This window comes from Bos taurus, chromosome 18 (assembly GCF_002263795.3).
Source record: "Bos taurus isolate L1 Dominette 01449 registration number 42190680 breed Hereford chromosome 18, ARS-UCD2.0, whole genome shotgun sequence".
NCBI classification, from domain to species: domain Eukaryota; kingdom Metazoa; phylum Chordata; class Mammalia; order Artiodactyla; family Bovidae; genus Bos; species Bos taurus.
The window spans coordinates 8,006,746-8,030,367 of NC_037345.1; the positions used below are offsets into that span (position 1 = coordinate 8,006,746).

The 23,622-nt window shown below is 49.6% G+C and overlaps 1 long non-coding RNA gene across 1 annotated transcript; it reads right to left on the reverse strand.

Annotated features, from left to right (window-relative positions):
• Positions 1–14,829: 14,829 nt before the first annotated feature.
• Positions 14,830–20,427, reverse strand: LOC104974735 (uncharacterized). Its single transcript, XR_812569.4, has 3 exons — positions 19,907–20,427; positions 16,586–16,704; positions 14,830–16,174 (listed from the first exon to the last, which is right to left on the reverse strand). It is a non-coding gene; the product is annotated as an uncharacterized lncRNA (long non-coding RNA).
• Positions 20,428–23,622: the final 3,195 nt, after the last annotated feature.

Here is a 23,622-nt window from a genome sequence, read left to right on the forward strand (position 1 = left end):
GAACTGAGTTCATTCATTTGTGTTCACTGCCTGTTGGGTTTTGGAGCAGCTTCTGAAATTTGGGTGTGAGCAGGGTATGCTCCTCATCGCCCCCCTGAAAACAGTTCACACACACTGAGATGCTGTCGTGAAACAACAGCAACAGAAAATGGCAAGTGTTGCTGAGGGTGTAGAGCAACCGGGACCCTCATGCTCTGCGGGTGGGGAGGGGCAGCGGTGCAGCCACTATGGGGAGGCACTCGGTGTCTCCACCACAAGCCCGATAGGGTTACCATGTGCCCCCGCACCTCCACTTCCAGGTGCGCGCAGCCAAGAGAGAGGAAAACGGGCTCAAACCAGTGCTCACAACAGCACTGCTCTCACATTCGCCCACAGGTGCAGACCGCCCACCGGCCCACGCGGAGATGAGTGGATCCACCTCCTGTGGCCTGTCCATGAAACACGCCAAGTGAAGGGAGCCAGTCACAAAAGCCCACATATTACATTTGTCTGAAACGTCCAGAAAAGAGATCCCTGGAGACACGCAGCAGATTCACGGTTGCCAGGGCCTAGTGGGGAGGGATGGGGAGTGACTGCCTATGATGGGTTCCCTGCAGATGCAGAAAGGGTTTTGGAACCAGATAGAAATGATGCTTGCACGGCATTCGGAATGTACTGAATGCCACTGAATTGTGCACTTTTAAATGGTTTGTGTTGTGTGAAGTTTCCCTTGATTAAAAAAAAAAATGAGGGATCGAATATGGGGAGCAAATAAGAGAAAAGATCACCACTACATGCTGGGTCGTTGGGAAGACTGAGAAAGAGGAGAACCCACTTGCCAGCCCCGAGTGGTGTGTCTTGTAGACGCCCCCGGGACAGGCAAGATTCAGGCTGGGGGGCTGCGTGTCTGGTGTGTGCAGAGTCAGCCACCCGTGTGTGTGTCCCCTGGTGTTTGGGGTGATCCACCGACTTCTTCCTCACCATCAGGAAATTGAAAATCTGAACAGATTTTCTCAGATTCAATGGGAACGAGTCTGCCTGTGAAACACCAGACCGCTGGATACAAAGCCAGTCGGCACCGCCATCCCCTCCTTGGGGTACTTCCTTATCCCCTGTGCCTGGGGGCCAGAGGCCTCATCCTGGCATGTGGTGGGAGCTGAAGGGTCCGCGGTGTGTACCCCACCCTTGCCAATGCACAGCACGACCCTGCGCTAGATACAAGGCTCTCACCTCAGCTCTGTAGGGGCTGCTGCTTATAAACAGGACGCCTGCCCCGCTGCCTGGCCTGGGCTGCGGCAGCCCCAGCCTCCTCCTCCCACTCCTAGAGCCGGGCAGGCCTGTCAGACCCCTCGCCCAGGAACAGTGGCCACTCCTAAAATGTTTGCAGGGAAAGGCAGCAGGCGCTCCCTCAGGCTGGAGGCGGGGTGCTGAGAATTCCCAGCCTGAGGATCTTACCGTAAGGGTGGGTGTATTTTTATCCAGCAGGATATACTTATCAGCTACAGCCAGGAAAGGGGAAACTGACTTAACAATTCCAGCCCCGCCAGATTCGCCATCGCTGCAATGGCTCTGTTTCCCCAGTGCTGCTGGGAGGCGGGGAGGGAGGAGGGAGAAAGGTTATCACCTGCCTGGGGTGCTGGTGCCCCTCAGCTGCCTTCCCTCCAGTTCTCTAAGCTGCCCAGAGACTTCTGAGGGGCAGCAGCCATCAGACACCTGCCGTCTAGGGGCAGGACCTCCGCTGCTGGTTACCTTCACAGCGTTCCTGAGAGCGTGACCCTCGCCTAACAGATTAGACGTCACAAGCCATTTGAGTCACATGCTGCAAGTCATGTGGCTGGTCCGAGGCCAGGCTGGGATTGGACCCAGGCCTGTTTATTAGGCTGCTTCTGACAATTGTCCTTTCACCTTTAAGCTGTTTCTCTTTGTCATTAGACACAACACTGGAGGCTCTGCACTAACAAGGTCTCCACTCTAATGGGTCCACACAGCACGGGCCTGGCGACATGGCCAGAAGAGCTGTGCTCTGGGGCCTCCCTTTGAGCATCCTCACCCTGTAGAGAAATCACTGCTGCTGCTCAGTTGCTTCAGTCTTGTCCAACTCTTTGCAACTCCATAGATGGCAGCCCACCAGGCTCCCCTGTCCCTGGGATTCTCCAGGCAAGAACACTGGAGTGGGTTGCCATTTTCTGCTCCAATGCATGAAAGTGAAAAGTGAAAATGAAGTCACTCAGTCGTGTCCAACTCTTTGCGACCCCATGGACTGCAGCCCACCAGGCTCCTCCGTCCATGGGATTTTCCAGGCAAGAGTACTGGAGTGGGATGCCATTGCCTTTTCCGAATCTCTGAGATACCTTAACTCCTGTGGCCAACGAAACGATGCTTCCTGGGCCCCCAGGTACATCGATGTCCTAATCCCCGAACCACTGAATCTGTGACCTGACCTGGCAAAAGGAACGTGGCACATGTGACCTGAGTTACAGATTTGAGATGGGAGGTGATTGTGGATGGTCCCAGAGGGCCCTGTCACAGCCAGGGTTCTTAGGACAGGAAGGCTGGAGGGCCACAGAGAAGAGGTAACAACAGAAGCAGAGGTTGGAGTGACACAGGGCCTCAGGCCAAGGACTATGGCCAGCCTCTAGAAGCTCAAAGAAGGAAACAGATCCTACCCTGGAGCCCCCAGAAGGAGGACAGTCCTGTTACACCTCAATTTTAGCCCAGTAAGACCACTTCTGACATCCAGAACTGTGAGGTAATAAATGTGTGTTGTTTGAAGCCATTTGGCATGTGGTGACTTGTTACAGCAGCCCTAGGAAACTCATTCAACCCCACCCTCCAGAAGTTCCACTTTGATTGGTGGTGGAGGGGCCCAGCCACAGGACCCAGGTGACTCTAATGATCAGCCAGAGCTTCGACCCACCCATCTCCCAGACGTCTTTCTTGCGTCTGCCTAGATGATGCATAGATCTTGCATTTGCATAAATGATGCATCTGCTTCCAGTTAGCTGGACACTGCCAAGGCTTTCGTTGACCAGAGCTTGCCAGTCCTATGCCTCGAGGTCTGAGCCATTCCAACTTCCCGTCCTGTACAGGCTACAGCAGCAGGCCCTGGGCCACCTGAGTCACTGGTGGTGTCTATTTTACCCAGGCTTCCTTCAGACAGATGAGAGTCTAGACAGACCTTCTTGTCTTCAGCAGTGCCCTCTGCCAGTAGTCCCTTCCACAACATGCTTTCTCAGCCTTTGGGAACCCCACCATGTTACTCCCCAGCTGAAAAGCCCTTTGCTGATGTTCCACTGCCTTGAGAATGAGACCTGACCATCATGGCCTCTGAACCACTGCAAGGGCCCCCTGCCTACTGCCACAGCTTCATTCTGTGTCACCTGACACCTCACCCTTCAGCCCCAGGGGCCCTCTGTGACCACATGGCATTGGCACTTGCTGTGCCCCCTCCCTTCACTCATCCTGGCTTCTCATCCTCCAGGTGCAGCATCAGTGGCTCGCCTTTATGGAGAACGTTTCTGCTTCTCTCCTCCGACTCGATCAGAAAGGGTGGAAGATGCCAAAAGGGTCTAAGAGCTAAAGTGAAGCAGAAGTGTAGAGAACCAACTGCTGATTCTCTGCAAATTAGAAATAACACACACATTACAAATAACCAAGCCTGGGCTCTTCTCAGTGCCGTAGTCTCAGAAAGCATATCATTTTTCCACAGGTAGGAGCAGTGTTGCACTTTCCTCCTTAGCCCAGCCCTATGTCAGAACCACAATAGCTGAAGGGTCCTAAGCAGCCACACACGCTTGACCTCAAGGTTAGAATTCAATAAGGAGGGACTTCCGGGGTGATCTAATGGCAAAGACTCTGAACTTCCATGTAGGGGGCCTGGGTTCAGTTCCTGGCCAGGGAACTTGATTCCACGTGCCTCAGCTAAGAATTGGCAGGCTGCAACTTAAAAAAGATCCTGCATGCCGCAGCTGGAACCTGACATAGCAAAATAAATATTTAAAGAAAGAGCAATAAGGAGAGGTGAGAACTTTGACAGCGCATCTGATGGAGGCCAGACTATAACACTGTGGAGACCAAGCAAATGTCTGTGGGCCTGATTTCTGACTTTTGCCCTATTTTATCACCTGGTTTATATCTCTCCTAGCCTGGAGTAGATTGAAAAACATGGCCATATCATTTTGCAGCTGCTCCCACAAAAAAGAGGGAGGGAGTTAACTTTCCCATCTCCAGAATCTAGGCTGGTCTGGAGACTCACTCTGCCAAAAGGAGGAGGCAGAAGTGACGCTGTGCTGGTTCCACCCCAAATGGCCTTACACCTCTATCTTTGCCTCTTGAAACCCTCTGGCCACCATGTAAGGAAGCCCTCAGGCTAGACTGTTGGATAATAAGAGACCGCATGGAGAGAGAAGACAATAGTGAGGCCAGCTGAAACTCTCTAGTTCTGGTCGAGCAACACAGTGACACCTGAGGCTACAAATGACCTCAGGAGAGACCAGCAAAAGAACTGCTCAGCTGCCCCCGGCCTGAATTGCAGAACGGGGAGGAAGTAGATGAAGGTCCTTTAAGTCACATGAATAGGAGTGTTTGTTAGGCGTGGGTGCTGTGTGTGCACACTCAGTCGTGTCTGACTCTTTGCGACCCCATGGACCGCAGCCCGCCAGACTCCTCTGTCCGTGGGATTTCCCAGGCAAGAATACTAGAGTTGGTTGTCCTTTCCTCCTCCAGGGGATCTTCCCAACCCAGGGATCGAACCCACTTCTGTTGCTTCTCCTGCATTGGCAGGTGGATTCTTTACCACAGTCGCCCTTGGGAAGCCAGCAACAGGTAACTGATACATAGCCATTGTTACAGTCTTTCATCATCGATGTTTATTTACCTTTTCGTCTCCCATCTTTGCTCATCCAGCTCCCCGCACACACCCTGTAACCGCGGCTCCATCAGCCCATGGACCTCGTCCATCTTGTTCCCTGTGGGGTCCCTAGTGCTTCATGTCATGCCCAGGAGGTGCTCAACAAATATTTGCTCAAGGAATGAAGAAATGAATGTTTAAGTCAACAAAGATTTGTGATACCAACCTCTTGTCACAAAACACCAAGCTGGAGATGAAAGTGACCTGTTCCCCCAGGAGGGAACTCATAGCATCGTAGACTTGGGACTTATCTTCCATCATATAATTTTAACCAGGAAATGTAGGGAGGTCCCTTAGACCCCTGGCTGATATTTCAGCCACATCCAATTCTGGCATGCAGAATAGAAATGGTATGGCTTCACACTTGAGCAAATTTGGGTGTGGATTCTGGAGCATGAAACCCTTCCGAGCCATGGTTGACTTTAAATGGGAACAGAGGCAGGGATCTCCCTGAAAGGCTGCTGGGAGGCTTTCCTGAGCTGGGCGTACTGCCTGTGAGGGATATTGCTCCTTGCCTAGAGTAACTCAGGAAGTGTGAGTCCCTTAACATCTTTGGGGAAACGTTGTCTTGGGGTTGGGGAGCATTTTCTGACTTGATTCCCAAGCTTGGGGTCCACAGCTGGAGCCAGAAGAGCAGAGATGAGGATGCTCAGCTCCAGAGCTGCAAACAGAACCCATGCTGATCCCTGAATATGTTCTCTCTGTCTGCAGTCAGGTCCCAATTAGGAACATTTTAGGCAGCGGAGGTTGGGTGCCAGGTTCACTGTCTCTGTCTGCTGTTTGCCAGCCTCTGGCCTGCCCTCTCGGGGTCAGACCTGGGTCTGTAACCCGCACGCCCCTCTCCCAGCTCAGCACAACCAGCTGCCCCTCATCAGGTGAGGCGACCACAGTCCGCCCTCCAGGAGGTCACTGGCCGCTTCCCAGGCCACCCCCGACACAACAGCCTGTGACTATTGTCTGTAACCACCACTCAGTGCAGCCCTGCTCTGTGTCTTCAGTCATTTGAACCCTCACTGAAACCTAAAAAATGTTTTCAGACAAAGAAATGAAAGACCTTGAGAGTTGCAGTCATTTGTAAAATGGTATAAAGGAGGCCAACATGTATCAACCTCCTCTGCAGGAGAGGTATTTGGGCGGAAGGGGAGTCGAGGTGCGGCTGGGACCAGAGCCCGGGGCTGGAGTTCGGCAGCCTCTGCCTGTCTGCCTAACCCTTAATCCTTACTGGACCTGAATTTCTCCTGGCACAACCCAGGAAAGCCAGAGGCCAGCAACATGTGACTTAGAAAGAAACGGGGCGGGTCCCTTCTCAGAAATTCCGGGGACTCAGCTTGGTCCGGGCGGAGCTCACACTGCCCTGGGCAGAGGCAGGGCCAGGGCCAGGATGACTTCATGTTAGGGTTAAGGGACTTTCAGGATGGGACAAAGCCTGTCTTTATTTCAGAGCTGATGACCTCTCGTCTGAGTGGGTGACCTCCCTCCTAACTGATGGGAGATAAGATCCAAACTCCTAGTGACATAGACCCACAAGGCATCTGAGCAGCCCTCCAGCACTTCCTGACACCTGCTGGTTGCCACCCACTGCCCCGGGTGCCTGGGACTGCCCCGGCTGTGCTGTGGAGACTCTGTCCCGATGCACCTCACCTTTGCCTGAGCATTGGCATCACCTGGGGAGCTCTGACAAACACCTGCACTTGGCCTCCACCTGAGACCAATTAAATCAGAATCTCTGGGGTGGGACCCACACTTTGGCATTTTTCTAAAGCTCCCAGGTTGATTCGCAGCCAAGGCCAAGAGCAACTACATCAGTGATTAAAAGCCCATGTCTGTTGAGCTTTTTTATTTTGCATCAGACTCTTAATAGAGTTTTACATATGAAAATGTTAACTGATTTACTCTTCATGTGACCTTTGGAGGTAGATACTATGGTCATTATCCCTGTTTCACAGATGAGGAAACTGAGGCTTCCCTGGTGGCTCAGACGGTAAAGCGTCTGCCTGCAGTGTGGGAGACCCCGGTTTGACCCCTGGGTTGGGAAGATCCCCTGGGAGGAAATGGCAACCCACTCCAGTACTCTTGCCTGGAAAATTCCGTGGACTAAGGAGCCTGGTCGCAAAGAGTCGGACACGACTGAGTGACTTCACTTCAACTGAGGCTGGAGTGCCTGGTGCCAGAAGAGTAGCAGGCCCAGGATTAAAGCCCAGATGGACTGATCCCTGGGCCCCTGCACTTGAACACCGCAGTGTTGCCAGGTGGGATAAGCCTGGTCTTGCGTGGATGTGGAGGAGAAAAGGATCTGGAAGTCAAAGCGGGCCACGGGCCAAATACAGATGTCACTTTAGTGGGAATGCATGGGATTTTTTGGCGTGAGAAAGACCCTAGTTCAAATCCAAGGGCTTTCACGTCTCCTCTGCAGGACCCTGGGCCAGGAAGTCATTTAACATTTCGGTGCCTCAAGTCTCCCCACGGGTGAACACCGAGCTGTTCTGAGATGGCAAATGAAAACACCCAGCACAGGACCTGGAAAGCGGCGGCGGCGTCGAGGGTTTTCAGTGAGGGCTAATTCTGCTAATTCCACCGCCCCCTGTCTAGCCCACGAGTCTCCGGAAAGAACCCTGAGGGGCCCCTTAGGACCGCCGGCAGCCTGGGGCGCACCCCTCCCCACACACACACACAGGGCCGATGTGGATTAGTTTTGAAAGAACGTCCTTACAAGAGACTGTTCTTGCCCAGCCAAGACGTGAGCTCTCTTTAATCTACACGCCTGATCACACGGCTGGACTCGGCCAAGCCCTCTTCGCGTCCACACAGCGGGGGCTGACCGGAGCCCCTCAGCCTAGCCCCAGCGCGGGAGGCCCGCGAGAGCGGCGTGCGCATGCGTCAGGCCCAACCATCGCCTCAGGTGCTGCCTCACGGCTGCTGGGGGGCGGGGACGGTAAGCGGCTCCCCGAGGGAGGCGGAGCCCAGCCAGAGCTTTCCCACCGCCTTGGGGCAGGTGGGCGAGCACGTGGGGCGGGGGCGCCAAGGTGACTGTGGCTTAGGCATGGGTTTGTTTTTTTTTTAATTATTTACCTTCTCGTTTTATTTCTTTTCGGCCGCACTGAGTCTTCGTTGTTCTGCGGCCTTTGTCTCGTTACTGCGAGTGGGGCCCGCGCTCTAGTCGCGCTGCAGGGAGGTCCGTGCCTCCCCTTGTTGTGGGGCGGGATCTCTGTGATTGCAGCTCGCGGGACTCAGCGGCCCCGGACACGTGGGAGCTCCGGACCAGGAATCGAACCTCTGTCCCCTGCATCGGCAGGCTTCCTCGCAACCACTGGACCTGGGCATGGGACTTAATCTTTGAGGGCCACAGTTTTCTCCTCAGAAAAGGGGGCTTGATAACAGAAATGCAGTTGAAACTCCATGTAGGTGATGCCTCATGGGCATATCATGGCCGCTCATTGAATGGTAGCTATTAGCAGTAGTGGGTCTATCCTTTCAAATAATATGCAATAAATAGGAGGAGTGGCTCTAGCCATTAATGAGTTTAATGCTGTGATATCTTGAGCTACTGCAAATCCAGTATATAATATCTGATAAACAGTAAGTTATATCAGTAAATTTCCAAATCCAGCAATAATATTGAATAAAATATCCATAACTAAGAATTGGTGTATTCATTCAAATAATATCTAATAAATAAGTAGGGATAATAATTATATCCACTAAAATAATTTTAATACCATTATCATGGGCTATTGTGAATCCAGTAGCCAGTAAATAATACCCACTGAAATAAAGAGTAGCAATGATATTCATTAAAGCAATTTTTAGAGTTTATTTTATTTTTGGCTGTGCTAGCCTAGGGCTTCGGAGAAGGCAATGGCACCCCACTCCAGTACTCTTGCCTGGAAAATCCCATGGATGGAGGAGCCTGGTAGGCTGCAGTCCATGGGGTCGCTAAGAGTCGGATACGACCGAGCGACTTCACTTTCACTTTCATGCATTGGAGAAGGAAATGGCAACCCACTCCAGTGTTCTTGCCTGGAGAATCCTAGGGACGGCGGAGCCTGGTGGGCTGCTGTCTATGGGATCGCATAGAGTCGGACACGACTGAAGCGACTTAGCAGCAGCAGCAGCCGCCTAGGGCTTTGTTGCTTTTCTCCAGCTGCAGAGAGCGGGGACTGCTTTCTAGTGGCAGGGCGCTGGCTTCTCAGTGTGTGACTTCTCTCCTTGTGGAGCCTGGGCTCGCGCACAGGCTCAGCAGTTGTGGCGCGCGGGCTTAGTTGCTCCAAGGCGTATGGGATTTTCCTGGGACAGCGATCGAACCTGTACCTCTTGCACTGGCAGGTGGATTCTTTACCACTGAGCCACCAGGGAAGCCCCTCATTAAAATAATTTTAACACCGTGATTATCGTGGGCTACTGTGAATCCGAAATGAGAGTTGTGATCAAAGACCTCCTGTGAGAAGGGTGGAGTCGGGGAGGGTCTCAGCCTGGCAGGCCGCTATTGATGGGAACACGATAATTGAAATGAAAAGCAGGCCCTTGTGCCCTGGTCGGCTGGGGATCAGCCATCTCCCCCCTGTGACTGGCTCCCCTTCCCGACTTGAGGAGAAAGGAGATCCTCTCCCCACGTGAGTGGCATCCGCGCTGCCACAAACACCCCAATACCCAATCCAGAGGTGGGTCCGGCCTCACACGGCGGACGATGGGAAACGACCAGCAGAGGGCGCCCCAAACCCGCAGGGCCGACGGCTCTGCTCTTGCGGGTTGCCCAGGGAGGCGTGGGGGGAGGGGAGGTTCTGGGTTTTGGCCTCGAGCTGGGTGTGGCAGGTCTTCTACAGAAGGACCTCCGGACTGTGGACGAGGCTAAGGTGACTCGCTGGTGACGATGAAGAAGCAGGAAGGCAGGGGCGTTCTGCATCCTCTCTGGCCCCGATCAGAGCTACCCAAGACCTTGGGGGTGGTGGGAGGAGTGTCTGGTCTTTCCTCTGTGTCGGGGAGCTGTGTCTATTTAGACAAGAAGCTCTTGGGTGCACCCTCCCAGCTCAGCTGCCCTCCAAGAACACTCTTCCACCTATTTCTCAAGGAGGCAACTCTGCAGGGTGGCTTTCCCAGTGTGAGCAGGTTTGAATTAGGGGCTGCGGGCTGAACAGAATATCCTGCATTCTTTGTTCCTGAATGAGGTTGGGCAGCGCCCTCCCCACCACCTCCCTGCCTCACTCCCACCCCGCCCTGATCAGTCCACCCAAGCAGACAGCAGCCATCCTTAGCACAAGTCAGTCATGAGACGCTGGCCTTGCTTCCTCGGAAAGAGTCCTGGAATCTGAGAGTAGGGTCGCTGAACGGGGATCCCACCCAGGTGACCACCACAAGGGCTTAAGCTGTCTGTATATCAGTTTCCTTGTCTGTAAAAATGACAGAGATAATCCTAATGGACCTGCCATAGAGGTGTGCTGGGAGGATGGGTGGGCAATCCCTGGCTCAAGCATGGGCTACAAAAGGGCTGCACGTGCCCGCTGCCGCTGTCATCTCCCTCCTGAACAATTCAGGCCACCTTTCTACCCCACACTCTCCAGAGTACCTAATCCACCTCATCTCCTCCCTACATGGACCCCACTGTCGGCTCCTGTCCCCCAAACAATCTCCCCCTGCCAGACTCCCAACCTAGTCTTGAACCCTCCCACCCACCACCTACCCTGTGGCCAAACTGACTTTCCTAAAATGCAAATCTAGTCATGTTGCTCCCTGCTCAGTATCCACCAAAGGCTCCGCATTAAATTTGGGATTAAGTTTCAACTCGTTGACATGATTTATGAGGCCTTTGGTCATCTGGCCAATGCCTGGGCTCCAGCCTCATCCCTGTAAGGAAGGGACAGCCAGGGTCCATCCCTGGGGGTCCAAGGCAGGTTGGAAATTTGACACTTGATAGTTCTTAAATATTTGCACACTTTCCCAAAAGGAAACTGCATTTTTAATGAATATTAAAGGCCTTCCCTCTCTCTCCTGGTGAACCCAGCGGCTTTAGATGCCATCCTCTGAAGTTACCTGCCAGCTGATCTGGAGGTGTCTCATTTGACATTTCCTGCCCTCATTGGTGGATCATTCACCCTCCTTAAAGGCTGACTGTACCTCAGGTGGATTTAGTCTCAAAGTCTTGTTTGCCATAAGGAGCCTCTGCCTTGCCTCTCCAAATTGGGGCAGTGATCAGTCCTTACCTAGGTCATATGAGAACACAGAAGGGTCAAACCAGGCAGAGGTCCTTTCGAAACCTCCACCTGAGGGCACTGTTTGGAGAGGATGGTACGAGATTCTGATCACCCATCCTGACTCATTCCCACATCACTGACTCATTCCTGAGGTCTGCATGCTCCATGGTGGGTGCCCCAGGCAGGCTGGTCCCTCCACTCAGCCTGGATGACACCATCACAAAACCAGTTCCCCGTCTGTCTCCTCCTGACTCAGGGGCTCGCAAACATTCAGACACGATGCTTCTTTTGTAAAACTTTTTATTTTGTAATGTGCCTCTATTTCCTGAAGTTGAATTCACAGGTATGTAATTCACCTGTACCTGTGATTTCCAAAACAGCAATACAATGCCCCCATTATAATACAAAGGAGGAGAATTAAAAGGAAGGTAACTTGTCATAAAATCACATGAAGAGAATCAGAATCTTGTCCTATACCAGGATCACCAGGAAGGCAACAGCCACAAATGCAGACAGTCACAGGTGTGCCCTGTGGGTGAGACCATTGGTGACGCGGTTTTCCGAAATGGTGACCAGCTCTTGGTTACCGTCCAAATGAAACAAAGAACAGCCTTCCCTCGACTGACACAGTGGTTGCACTCCTGGAAAATTCAGTGACTATTAAAATGGGACAGGAAAAGAAAATTTGCATTTACATGTTAGGTGAAGTTAGATTCTAGATGCAGATAATTTCAAGCCAGGTTTTTGCCTACATGAATGCCTGATGAGCCTTTGGACTGTCATGGGGTGCGTGGGCTCATCTCTGTCGTGGAGGCTACAGGACATTGCAGGACATCTAGCCTCCCCACCCCCTGCTGCCACCAAGTGCCAGTGGCTCCCCACGCATGTCCAACAGGGGCAGGGGCACGTCTGCCCCAGGAGCACGACGGGCTAGTGGGCGAAGCCATCCCTTCCAGCTCTTGGCTTATGTTGTTTTTCCTCCTTCTCATGGAGGGAGCATCTACTCTTCCTCCAGGAAACTCACCTTGATGCCACCAGGCTGCGGCAGTACCCTTTCCTGCCCTAAGGCACCACCCATCAGACTTCCAAGAACCTTGATAACTCCCACAGCCAGCCCATTCGCCCAGCCATGGCAATAGCTCCCTGGATATTCTGTATCTTTTTAAATTTAATTTTTATTTTACAAAATATATTTTATAAAATATATATAACATGCATATATCTGTTCTTTTTCAGATTCTTTTCCCTTATAAGTTATTAGAGAATATTGAGTAGAGTTCCCTGTGTTGTACAGTAAGGCCTTGTTCATTATCTATTTTGTTTGCAATAGAGTGTGTAGGTTAATCTCAAACTCCTGATTTATGCCCCGGCCACATGTCCCCTTTGGTAACTGTAATTTGTTTTTGAAGTCTGTGAGTCTGTATCTGTTCTTTTGGATGAATGCATTTGTATCATTTTTTCCTTTAGATTCCACATATAAGTGATACCATACGATATTTGTCTTTCTCTGTCTGACCTCACTGCACTTAGTGTGATAATCTCTAAGTCCATCCACGTTGCTGCAGATGGCACTGCTTCATTCTTTATTATGGCTGAGTAGTATTCCATTGTACATGTGTGCCACATCTTTATCCATTCCTCTGTTGAAGGATATCAAGGTTGTTTCCATGGCTATTGTGAACAGTGCTGCTCTGAACATAAGGGTAAGGTTTTCTCTGAATATGTACCCAGGAGTAGGATTGCAAGATCATATGGTAGTTCTATTTTTAGCTTTCAAAGGAACCTCCATACTGTTCTCCTCGATGGTTGTACCAATTTACATTCCCACCAACAGTGTAGGAGGGTTTCCTTTTCTCCACACCCTCTCTAGTATTTACTATTTGTGGATATTTTGATGATGTACATTCTGACCTAGGTAAGGTGATGCCTCATAGTTTTGATTTGCATTCCTCTAGTAATGAGTGATGTTGAGCATCTTCTCCTGTGCTTTTTGACCGTCTGTGTGTCTCCTTTGGAGAAATGTCTGTTCAGATCTTCTGCCCATAATTTGATTGGGTTGTTTGTTTTTTTGATCTTGAGCTGCCTGAGCGCTTGTGTATTTTGGAGGTTAATCCCTGTTGGTTCTTTTGTCTGCGAATATTTTCTCCCATTCTATAGGATGTCTTTTTGTTTTATTATGGTTACCTTTGCTGTGCAAATACTTTTAAGTTTAACTAGGTCCCATTTGTTTATTTTCGTTTTTATTTTTATTACTGTAGGAGGTGGATCCAAACAGTACTATGCTGTTTTGATGACTAGCTTTGTAGTATAATCTGAAGTTAGGGAACCTGATTCCTCCAGCTCCATTTTTCTTTCTCAGGATTTGGTTTGGCTATTCTGGGTCTTTTGTGTTTCCATTGATGCAATGGACATGAACTTGGGCAGACTTCTGGAGATGATGAGGGACAGAGAGGTCTGACGTGCTGCAGTCCATAGGATTGCAAAGAGTTGGACACATCTGAGCGACTGAACAACAAGAACAAATGTAAAAACTGTGTTTGTTCTAATTCTGTGGAAAATGCGCTTGGCAGTTTGATAGGGATTGCACTGAGTCTGTGGATTGCTTTGGGCGTCTGCATCTCTCTTGTTTTTTCCATACTCTGTGCCTTTGCACATGTGGCCCCCTTTGCCTGGGGAAACCCTTGCCTAACCCTTCCTTTCATGCCTGGCACATCCCTGTTCTTCCTTCAAACCTTAACTCTGACCACCCTGAAGTGTCCTGGACCCCACCCACTCCTGCACGGCGGCCCTGTGACTGACCAGTGGGTGCTTGCTCTGTCCAGCTCGGCTGGCTGCTCCTGCAGGGCTCCTGTGCCCACAGAGAGGTTGCTGTCCTTCTCATTGCCGTGGAGGCAGAAAGCAATTCAAGGTCAGCTCCAGTACCAAGGACCCATGGCAGGCATGGATGACATAGGCCCCCAGCTGGCAGGCACACAGGCCGGCTGGCCACCAGCTCCTGGTGAGTGACCTGCTGTATGAAGGTATGCCAAAACCCCATGTGCTTCTGGAAAGTTCCTGGGAGTTTGTTGTACTGACTTTTTGTGCTGTACACAGATCTTTTTTGGTTACTCCTCATCAAAGCACTTTAAAATGAGGTGTATAGCTCTTTATATGGGATCTCTTGTTCCCTCATAATTTTTAATCTTTGCTTTTAATTTTTTTAAGTGAAAGCTTAATTTATATACTATAAAACGAACAACTCTTAAGGGTACAGCTCCATGACTTTTTACACATATTCACTCTGAGAAACTACCCTTGAGATCAACATGTAGAACTCTACCCGAAGCCCCCCAGCCCCCCTCCAAGTCACCACCCTCCAAGGTAACTGCTGTTCTTGCCTTTACCGCTGCAGGTCATTTCTGCCTGTTCTTGAACTTCAGGTAAATGGAATCACACCCGGTGTCTTATGTGTGTCCGGCTGGGCTTTCACTCAACAGTCGTACTGTTTGTGAGACTCACGCATTTTGATGGGTCACTAGTTTGTATTCCTGAGTATGTTTTAGTGTATTAATGCACTACAGTTGATTTTTTCCTACTCTGCTCTTAATAGAAGTTTAAGTTGTAATTTGGGGCAGTTATGAAGAGTGGTGCTGGGGGTACTTCGGGGGCGGGACCCCGTTTAACCCACTACCCATACCAACTGCGTGGAGGCGGGGGAGCACCCTCCCACCCTCGTCATCCACGCCCCCACAGCCCTCCCCCGAGTTCCTTCCTGAAACAGTCTCTGTGTGTGTAGGAATATAGATATATCTGTATGTGTGTGTGTCATTGCGACACAAATAGTCACATTCTCTACACACGTCTTCATCTAGCCTTTCTTACGCAGTGCATCTTAATGATGGTCTCATAACTACAGCTGCCTCATTCTTTTAAACAGCTATTTGAACCCCACTGTATGGATGTACCAGTTTTTATTTAACTGTTGCCCTCTTGATGGATATTCAGGTTGTCTCCTACCATTTGCTAGTCCCACCAGTGCCATAAAAACCACCTCAGTGATGTTTCTAAGCAGTTACATGCACCTATCTGTGTGGAAAACTGTGTCTTTCTTGCTTTCGAAAAGATGGTACAAGGGGATTAAAAACTAGCTTTAATTTTTAAAAATCTTCCCTTATCCCCACCACACCCACCACTCTGCATATTCCCTTCCAGCCTGATCCTCAGTCAAGCATTTTGCCAAGTTGTAGACACATCCTTATTCCCTCCCTTAAAACACAGCGTGCACTGTCCGAGTTTTCCATGTCGCTGTACAGCCCTCCATGTTACAGCGCTGTGGTTCTGCAGCAGTGTCCCCGGGCAAACGGGTCATGATGTACGAAGCCATTACCCTCTATGAACTGTTCAGGTTTATTTTCTCTTCTAGATAATATTGCAGAGAACATTTTCTTTCCAGTAGCTTTTTAATAATAATAAAAAGAGGGATAATTTCCTTAGAATGGATTTCCCAGCATAGTATCATTCAGTCAAAGGCTAGGAACAGTTTCACGGCACAAACTGCAAGTTGCCAAATTGCTTCCCAAGGAGACCGTCCTCTAGACGCCGACTCGGGTGGCAGCCGGGTCTGCCCGCCTCACCAGCCCTGAGCCAGCGTTGAGCCTTAACCACTCTCGATCAAAAGAGCGTGTTGTGGAGCCTCAGAGTTGCTCTGATCTGGCTGCCCTTGATCTTTCTGTGCTGCTGTGGATTCTTTGAACGCTGTCTTGGCAGTTGGGCCTGGGTCTGACCACTTCACCTCTCTGATCAGATTTCCTCTCCTGGAAAGCGTAGGGTGACCAAACTGTCCCAGTTTTTCCGGGATGTGAGACTTTCAGTGCTGGAGTCAGGCATGTCCCAGGCAAACCCAGACAGGCTGGGTGGTGGTCGGATCTTGCCAGGGCCTTGCAGAGACTTGCTGTAGGTAGGAAACCAGTCGACTGAACGCGCGGGCCCCGCGGGTCCCCAGAGCTGACGGGCGCACACTGAGTGGCACCGTGTGTGACTCACGGACGGCTCAGATCCTGTGTGCCCAGGACCTCTGCTTTTCCTGGTCCCCATACTCCCAGGACTGGGCGTTTTTAAAAAACTGGAAATAGAATAAAGTGGTGCTTTCATTGTTTCTGTGACAGATACTTTGCTGCGGCTGAGACACCCACAAGTCATCTGAGCTTGAGGCAGTCTCTGGGGAGCCCCCAGCCTCCCCTTAATGGCCCAGTGTCCCCCACCTTCTTGGGCCTGCTCCCCATCTCTCACTCTAGACACCTGGCCTCTCTCATGGTCCTTTGCTCCCTGTCATTTGTGAAGCCAGTGGGTAGGAACCCCCAGACCCGCCTCAGCCCCCAGGAGTCCCCTCAACCCCCTCCCCCAAGTGTGCAGGGGTTGGGGGTGGGAGTGGGGATTCCAGCTGCTCCTGAGGTTAACCATTTTCCATACATTTGTTTCCTGTTTGAATTTCCTCCTCGGCCTTTGTGGGTTTATGGCTTTGGGATTTGCATACCTTTTCCTGCTGGAAACTGGGTTTCTCTCGTCTTGCTGGTAGCTTTTTTTCTTGGTATATTTTTGTTCTTTTTTTTCTTCTTATCATCCTGTGAAAGATGGATCTGAATTTTTCTGTTTCTTTATGAAAAAAAAAATAGAGAAAATTGCTATGTTGTTCTGTTCCTCTTGAAGTCTGTGTTTGCGTGCATGCACGCTCAGATGTGGGTAAGAAGCCGCCTGCTGAAGCTCACCTTGTGCGCTGTTGTGCTGCCTTCTGGGGAGAAGGTGGGGGTGGATGCCAGAAAAGGGTGTGAATCAGGAAGCATTTCCCCAGACTCTTGGGTGTAGTTTTGCATGGGTCCCACCCCTGCCCCTCACCTAGTGGGCACTCAGCATTCACTGAATGCATGAGTCTTACCTGATTTCTCTTGATCCTTGTAAAGAAATACTCCAGATGTGACTGAAGCTCCCGTCTTCAGGGAGCCCTTTTGTATCCAGGTTTCCTCTTCCCTCCCGCAGATGTATCTCCACTGTCTGTGGTTTCTCTTCCTATGCCTGTTTTCATACTGTTGGTGTTTATTTATGCTTGCAAAAACTAGAGCTAGCATTTTGCATATTTCCCGACTGTATGTAAATGGTGTGATGCCCTCTGCTTCACTCTGCAGCTAGTGGGTGCTGACTACTTTTCATTTCATATAGGATTTCATTGGGTGGGTGTCCCACAATTAATGAGCCATTTTTTTGGTTGGTGGCAATATGCCAGCAAATTTGAAAAACTCAGCAGTGGCCACAGGACTGGAAAAGGTCAGTTTTCATTCCAATCCCAAAGAAAGGCAACGCCAAAGAATATTCAAACTACCGCACAATTGCACACATTTCATACACTAGCAAAGTAACGTTCAAAATTCTCCAAGCCAGGCTTCAACAGTATGTGAACTGAGAACTTCCAGATGTTCAAACTGGATTTAGAAAAGGCAGAGGAACCAGATATCAAATCACCAACGTCCGCTGGATCATCGACAAAGCAAGAGAGTTCAGAAAAACATCTGCTTCATTGACTATGTCAAAACCTTTGACTGTGTGGATCACAACAAACTGTGGAAAATTCTTCAAGAGATGGGAATACCAGACCACCTTACCTGCCTCCTGAGAAATCTGTATGCAGCTCAAGAAGCAACAGTTAGAACTGGACATGGAACAATGGACTGGTTCCAAACTAGGAAAGGAGTACGTCAAGGCTGTATATTGTTACCCTGCTTATTTAACTTATATGCAGAGTACATCATGAGAAACACCGGTGTTGATGAAGCACAAGCTGGAATCAAGATTGCCGGGAGAAATATCAATAACCTCAGATATGCAGATGACACCACCCTTATGGCAGAAAGCAAAGAAGAACTAAAGAGCTTTTGATAAAAGTGAAAGAGGAGAGTGAAAAAGCTGGCTTAAAACTCAGCATTCAGAAAACTAAGATCATGGCATCTGGTCCCATCATTTCATGGCAAATAGATGAGGAAACAATGGAAACAGGGAGAGACTTTATTTTTGGGGGCTCCAAAATCACTGCAGATGGTGACTTCACCATGAAATTAAAAGACACTTGCTTCCTAGAAGAAAAGCTATGACCAACTTAGACAACATATTAAAAAGCAGAGACATTATTTTGCTGACAAAGGTCTGTAGAGTCAAAGCTATGGTTTTTCCAGTGGTCATGTACGGATGTGAGAGCTGGACCCTGAAGAAGACTGAGCGCCAAAGAATTGATGTTTTCAAATTGTGGTTTTGGAGGAGACTCTTGAGAGTCTATTGGACTGAAAGGATATCAAACCAGTCTATCCTAAAGGAAATCATTCCTGAATATTCATTGGAAGAACTGATGCTGAAGCTGAAACTCTAATACTTTGGCCACCTGATGCAAAGAACTGACTCATTGGAAGAGACCCTGATGCTGGGAAAGATTGAAGGCAGGAGGAGAAGGGGACGACAGAGGATGAGATGGTTGAATGGCATCACCGACTTGATGGACATGAGTTTGAGCAAGCTCCGGGAGTTGGTGATGGACAGGGAGGCCTGGTGTGCTGCAGTCCATGGAGTCGCAAAGACTTGGACACAATTGAGTGACTGAACTGAACTGAACTGTATTGGTTTTCCAGGGCTACCATAATGAAATATCACAGGTTGGGTGGCTTAAACAACAGAGATGTATTCTGTCACATCGCTGGAGGCCAGAAGTCTCAGGTGAAGGCGTCGGCAAGGTTGGCTCCTCCTGAGGGCTGGTGGTGCGAATCTACTCCAGGCCCTTTCCCCAGCTCCTGGTGGCCTCAGGCGCCCCTGGCCTTGAGCATGGCATTCTCCATGAGTCTTCCTGCCACTTTCTGTGCTTTTCTGTCTCTGTGTCCAAATTTCCCCTTTTATAAGGATACTATTCCTATTGGATGAGGGACCTCATTTTAACTTATTTACCTTTTTAAAGAACAATCTCCAAACACTGTCACATCTCCCCCTATGTCAACGTCATGGAAATGCTGTCTTATATTTTCTACTAAATAATTTCAAGCTTTGTTTCTCACATTCTGGCCTTGGTCAATCCGGGCTTTATTTGCAATGGATGAAAAAAAAAAATCTAATTTTGTTTTCCCCGTTGGATTGCCGATGGCTGGACTCATCCCAGCTGGTTTCCCTGGTGGGCCAAGGCCCCAGCATCCTGACCCCTGATGCCCACATCCATGACACACGGGGATTTTCCTCTGAAGGGCTCAGTGCTCAGAGTGGGGCTGTCTGTGCCTGCTCCCAGGAGGAGCTGAGCTGGAGCTTGCAGCAATGGCTGTGTCCTGCTGGAAGGGGCTGCAGAGATGGATTCTAGTTTCCTGGGGTGGCCATAACAAATGATTGCAAATTCAGTGCCTGGAAATGATAGGTTTTCCTCTCATAGCTCTGGAGGCCAGGATTCTGAAGTCACAGCATCAGAAGTGTTGATTCCTTCTGGAAGCTGCAAGAGAGAATCTGTCCCAGGCCACTCTCTGAGCTTCTTGTGGCCTTTGGTGGTTCTTGGCAGTCACCGGCCTGTGGATGGGTCAGTGACTCATCATTTCTGCTTCATCTCCCATGGTCTCCTCCTCCAGGTCTGTGTCAGTTTCCCCTTCTCTCCTAAGCATTGTCAGTGGATTTAGGGCCCACCCTAATCTGCAAGGATGTCACCCTGAGATCCTGTATTACGTTTGCCAAAACCTTTTTGAAAGTCAGGTCATATCCACAAGTTCTAAATGGACTTGGCTTTTGGGGGCCACTGTTCAGCCCACTCTAGGTCTTATCTGCAGTGGGAAAGTGAGTTTCTACTCACCGGGGCAGCAGAAGTGGCTCTCCTTCAGCAGTCGCTTTTTCTCACTGACGTGCACTGCCTTCTGGCTCCCTTGCTGGGTGATCTGGGAGCCCGGTCTGCAGTTTTTCCTTTGTTCCTCCCCGACTCCCCGGTCCAGTGATGAGTTATCCCACTTCTGGAAATGTGTCTTAAGGAACTGACTCAACAGCATGAGAAAAAAGATCTTCTTGTTGTTGCCTTGTTGATAATACTGAAAAGTTGGACGTAACCCCCAGGAGAGGAGGTAATTACTTAATTACTTCAATAACGCTTGTTCGTCACCCCGACTGAAGCAGCTGGGGAGAGGACCAAGCAGGATAAGAGGGGACGGTTGCTGCCTCCCTGGTGAGGGGGATGTTCCACTTGTGATGGCCTGAAAGGTCACATGATGTCAGTAAGGAAGTGGACACCCAGGGAAGTCTTGGGTGTGATAAGCTGGTCTGAATCCATGAGACTAAGCCATAAGTTTCCTCTGGTGGACCAGGCTGAGCCAGGAAGGAGGCTTCAGGAGGAGGGTACCCTGACAAAGTCTGCAGGAACCTCCTTACTTTGCTGGGACCCGTGACCGGCCACCAAAATCACAAAACCATGGCAACACGGAAGGGTGCCTGATTAGTGAAAAGTACAGCGTGAAAACTGAGTCAGAGAAGTGCCTAGAAAAACAGAATTGCCCTATGATCCAGAAATCCTACTTCTGGGCATCTACCCGTAAAGAAAAACAGGGATTCAGAGAGATGTGTGTCCATCTGTGTTCATAGCAGCATTGTTCCCAATAGTCAAAAGGTGGAAAGAACCCAAACGTCCATTATCCCCAAATAAATGGATGAACCAAGTGTGGTTTATCCATGCAGTGGAATATCATTCAGCCTTAAAGAGGCAGGAAATTCTGACACACGTTACATTGTGGATGAACCTCGATCATTACTTCTAAATGAAGTAAGCCGAACGCAAAGGACAAATAGAATACAATCCCCTGATACAAGGGACCTGCAGCAGTCAGATTATTCATAGAAACAGAAAGCAGAATGTGGTTGCTGGGGCTGGTGGGAAGGGGAGGGGAGTTAGTGTTTAATTTGGGAAGTTACAAAGTTCTGTACATGGATGGTGGTGATGGTTGTGTCACAAGGAAAAACAGAACACTGCAGAGCTTTGTGCATGTAACAGGTGGTTAAGGTGGAGTACATTATGTGTATTTCACCACAATTTTTTAGGGAAAGGATGCCTAGTATAGTAGCTGACTGGCTGGGGGGAGGGGGTGTTCAAATCCCAGCCCCACCTTTTCGTGCGTTCTTTTGTCCATCTGGCATTATTTCTCCTGCTCAGAGCTGTGTGGCGGTGAGGGTCCTCTGCCCTGTGGGAGGCTCCGGGCAGCAGGGGCGGGCGGCAGGCCTTCACCAAGTCACATCATCAAATACGGGCATGGATTTCCTCTCAGTTATTAGGTCTGTGACCTTGCGCAAGCTGCCTCTCCTTTCTGAGCCTGTTTCCTTGTCGGTAGGAACAGGGACAGTCACATGACTGATGATAAAGCATGAGTGTCCTCTGAATGGCCCAGGCGGGAGTGCTTAGCTGAGCAAGCCCTCCACAGGGGTGAGTTCCTTTTCCAGAGTTCCACGTCAGAAAGAGACGCCTGTGGACAGCGCTGACATGATTCGTGTTGCCCAGGATGGACTCAGGCAGTATATATCCAGGTATTTTAAGTCACGTACGATCCTTTCATATGCCCAGAAGGTCTGGCAGGATGTTCACCAAGGTGTGAAGAACGGGTGATAGGATGGCAGCTAGGAGTTTTTTTCCTTAATCTCAATTCAGGGAGATCTTGAGCAAATATCCTGACACCTCTAAACCTCAGTTTGGTTTTCTCAGATGCAAAATAAGAATGTTTTCTTCTTTTTAATGCTTTATTGTGGGAATGTTCAAGCCTTCACCAAAGAAGAAGAAATAGTTGTGAACTCCCCTACCCAAGAATCAAGAGTTAGCAATAAATTGCCAATTTTGTTTCATCTCTGCCTCCCTACCTCTTCTCTTGCTGGTTATTTTAAAGCAAATCCCAAACAAAGAAACTCTTTAAAAAAAAATCATCACAATACCATTATCACACCTAAATATATATATATATATATATGTTTTTTTTTTTTTGCTTAATTTTTTGGTCACACCACACAGAATGCAAGACCTTAGCTCCCCAACCAAGACTGGAAGCCACGCTCCCTACAGTAGAAGCTCAGAGTCTTAACCACTGGACCGCCAGGGACGTCCCTCAGTTCAGTTCAGTTCAGTCGCTCAGTCGTGTCCGACTCTTTGCGACCCCATGAATCGCAGCACGCCAGGCCTCCCTGTCCATCACCAACTCCCAGAGTCCACCCAAACCCATGTCCATTGAGTTGGTGATGCCATCCAGCCATCTCATCCTCTGTCGTCCCCTTCTCCTCCTGCCCCCAATCCCACCCAGCATCAGAGTCTTTTCCAATGAGTCAACTCTTCGCATGAGGTGGCCAAAGTACTGGAGTTTCAGTCCCTAGGTAATTAAAAAAATTGATTTTTAAAAAAATTTTGGGCGTAGGGACTTTGGCGGTCCAGGTTAGGGCTCCAGGCTTCCACTGCAGAGGGCACAAGTTCCATCCCTAGTCAGGAACCTGAGATCCCACATGCTGTGTGGTGTGGCCAAAAATTTTTTTTAAAAATAAGAAAATTTAAAAAAAATTACCTAATATCTAATCAGTGTATAATCATCCTTGATTGTCCTGTGAATACTTTTTAATTTGATTTGCTTGAATCAGGATCCACAAGATCCACACATTACACTTGCTTGATATATGCATTTCCCCAGAGTTTTAATTGGACAGTTTTCAAACGTCCAGGGGAGGCAAAAGGATTTTACAGTGAGCGTGTGCACAGCCCCCAGATTCAACCACTGGCGTGGTACTGTCCTGTGCTCACCCATCTCCCTGTCTCTCTGTAGTCAGTAGTACTTTTAAGTCTTTTGACCTAAACACTGTCCTTGCTCTCATGCTTTTTCCTTGCCATTTATCTGTTGAAGAAATCATTTGTCCTGTAGAATTTTTCATTTGAAGATTAGATGCACTGTGTGCATAGTGCTTAAAACGTAGTAGGTACCTAATTAATATTCATTACTCATTGTTTTGTTCTGTATCTGTATCTTCTGGTTTTTCACAATGAAAATATATCCTTTTGTTAAAAAAAAAAAAAAGAGAGAGAGAGAGTTTTAAAAGCGTCCCTGGGCTGCTAGACTTTTCAAAGCTACATTGGTTTGTAGCCACAAGGGGGTCTGTCTTCACTTGGTTTGCTGGGCTCGCCCCACCCCCTAGGCCCTCAGGAAGGACCACCAGCACTGGGCAATGGAAGATGGCAGAATGAGGGAATGTGGAGGTGGGAGACAGAGCCGGAGGGGCTCAAAGGAAAGGCCGTGGGAGGGGGGCGAGTCTGGATCGGCCCCTTCCCCTGGGCTGAGGGCAGTGACACCAGGAGGGAGGCCCAGAGGAAACGCTGCAAAGTGTGAAAAGCTGCAGAAATCTCAGGAGAGCGTGGAAGCAACAGCACACATCATTAGGACGGAGAGGGAGCACACAGCTTGGTTTCGAGGGGCTGGGGCAGATGGAAAAGAGGAAGATGAGCCTCCCCAGGGATCTGACTCCACAAACTCGGACACCAGACAGACAGATGAGAAATACGCAGGA